The sequence below is a fragment of the Caretta caretta genome, chromosome 1 (genome assembly GCF_965140235.1).
Source record: "Caretta caretta isolate rCarCar2 chromosome 1, rCarCar1.hap1, whole genome shotgun sequence".
In the NCBI taxonomy this organism is placed as follows: Eukaryota; Metazoa; Chordata; order Testudines; family Cheloniidae; genus Caretta; species Caretta caretta.
In genome coordinates this window covers 186,439,495-186,442,525 of record NC_134206.1, presented here as the reverse complement: position 1 = coordinate 186,442,525, position 3,031 = coordinate 186,439,495, and positions in this window count along the sequence as shown.

The window sequence follows — 3,031 nt, the reverse complement described above, 5'->3', positions numbered from 1 at the left end:
GGCTGGAACTCATCTCTTTGCTAGTGTCCAGTGCTCAGTAGGGCTCCTTGTCTGAGGGAGGACCCTTTAAATGGGGCAAATAAACACCAGATGGCTCCTGGAACACAGCCTCTTGTAGTCTGACACTAGCTGACTGGCTGGAGATTCCCTAAAGCTTGAAGGAAATAAGCTGGGGTTTCCACCTCCTGCGCTCTGCCTGACATGCACTGGCAGCTGTCTGCCTATTGCTCTTTTAAAGAGTTGTCCTGGATCGGGATATAAATGTGATCTTACGCAGGCTGTATTTTAAGCAGCAACTTGGCCCAAGTTCAGCTCTTCCTCTGGCTCCCAGCTACTCTATTTTTAATGAAGGATTTGGGGTTATCAGAAAGGAAGTCAAATTGTTTTAGGAAAACAATAGCAAAGCAACTAAAAGTTTATTAGCTTCCTCCCCAGGGCCTGGAACCAACTTGTCAAACTACTGAAAAGATGGCAGGGCTATTTATTTAAAGGGCTGATGACAAGCCTCACAATTTCATTCCTGTTTGTCTTTGTGAGAACAAAGGAAAGTAAAAAAATCAAAAGGGAGCAGACATTTCTAATTGTTGAAAGGTGAAAGTAGGAGTTTAGGGTGGGCAACTGCTATGATTATGGTGGGATTTTCATGATAAAATGAATGTTCACCCACACTTTTCCAAGGCACCACAAAAAAAATCTCCTTGCTGATGGAAATCTTCCATGCTAAGTCTTAGCTCAGCCTTTGCCTTTAAGTAATAGTTTGAGGGGAACATTTCTTCAGCCATTTTGAGCTATGCAAAGGAGAAAAAATACAGTAGGCCAATGGCAGGGCCATGAATAGACCTCTAGTCTAGTTACAGTCCAGTGCATTACCATTGGCCTATTAAAAATATTTACATTGCTCCAAACTAGCTGCAATCAGCTCCTCCACATGGTTATACCCGCATATTGGTGACATGACTCTATTAAAGTCACTGGAATCATGCTGGTATAAGAGAGTGGAGAGCCACGCTGCTACATTTGCAAGCATAAAATGTTCAGGTTGGCTAGCCCTCTCTGAGCACTTTCACTGTTTGCACTGACAAGAGAGAGAATAAAAAAGGGAACTAGGTTCTAAGCATTGGCAAAATACCTTTATCACAAAGCAGCAACATTTACTTACGGTGCTAATTACTTAATTGTGGCCTGATCCTGCTCCCTTTGAACACAATGGTGAAACTCATCACTAACTTCAATGATGCAGGAACAGGTGCCTGAGAGACTGATTCTGAAAGGCACTGAGCCAGCACAGTTTCAAAATTCTCACACTCCCAACCTCTGAGCAGCTCAAAAAGCAGGGATTTAAAATTCCTCTGCTCTCTAAAGTCTTGGACAATATTCAGTCCTGGATCAGTGACAGGTTTAAGGTGTGATCCGGTGATTTTGTCATAATCCGCTAGGGCTAGAGTTACCTGCTATGTCTCATAAGAGAGCTGTGTGATTGCATGATCTCTGGAAGATCCCAAGATACTGGCTCTCAAAACTGCAACAGCCTGATATACAGAAAAGGTATGTTCCTAGAGGTTTAAAAAATATGTTTACAATGTCTGTCACTCTGAGCTCTGTACAGCTTTTAAAGCCATGGTTCAGCACAGCATTCCCATTCAGCAAAGCCCTTAAGCACATGCTTAACTTTGAAGACATATTTAAATCCCATTTTTTGTTCACTGAGACTTAAGCACGTGCGTATAGGGAAGCACCTGCCTAAATGCATTGCTGAAGCAGGCCCTCACATAGCCTGCTTTATTGGCAGGGGGTTATAGCAGATATTAGCTATACAAAAATATTTCTAAAGTATCATTCTTCTAAAATGTGACGCAGGCAAAACTCATGATGGTGTTTGTTAGAGTAAATGTTTTAGGTGCACCTGTTTGGAGTGACCTGTGTAACTTATTCATGGCTTAGTCACTTACAAGTAATGCAGTCATCTCAAGTTTACAGCTCTAAAATCTGCATACTGGTGCCATATCTCTATGTATTCTCTCCATATTAATCATGTTGTCTCTGATCCTGCAAAAACTTGGGCATGTGAGTAACTTCATGTATGGGAATAGTCCTACTGTCTTTGATGGTGCTACCCATGTGGGTAAAGTTACCAGTGTGCATAAATATTAATCCCGTGGTATGTCAGTTGTGATATATACTGTGCTAGTGCCCTAGCAAAGAGATGACAGGCCACCATGTAGGATGATACTCCATGTCTGGCATCACGAAAGCAGATGTGATAACCTGGAAATTGTTGAGCTGACAGATACTGCCAGGTAAAAATACTCTGGGACCTCTATCTGCAGAGTGCTGCCATCTGGAGGAGACTAGTGCTGGCACCTGCTTCATGAGGCCACCTGCTCCTCTGCTAGCTGTGGCACTGGAGGGCTTCCTGGCTCCAGAGCATAAGCCTTGGAGGGAGGATGGTGCCAGAAGTGTACGAAAACAATGCCAGTGGAGAAACCTTTGGATGGGAACAGGTAAGATGGTGTGATGGGGAGAGTGAAGAGGGGAAGACACACAGGAGTGAGAGGTGAATTGCCTCACTTCAAAGAAAATTATTTTTGCTGTGGGAAAAGAGGACGAGTGGCCTGCTCCACAACCATGACGATTAACCCGATTTGGGAGGTAGAGGACCCAGAATCCAATCCTACCCTGAACACAGTGCTCTCGCCATAAGGTGTGGAGCCTTCCCTGACAGAAATCTCTTGGGGAAACATGATGAAAGAGTTTGCAGAACAAGAGGCATAGTGCTGAACTGGCCGTTATGGCAGTAATAGCATTGCCCTGAAGCACAAGGGTGTTCCTTTGACAGGGCATATTGCCCAAAGTCTGATTGCTACCTTTAGAAGCATTCTTAAAATGTTTCAAGACATGACCCAGTAGGTAAAATTAAGAGCTATTTAATTGCACAAATTAGTAAGAAAATATTCTTATTGTCCACTCTTTTTATTAGTGATTTTAGTGCTGTGGACAGCCTTAGAGACTGAAGTCTTCTCTGAACAAAGCA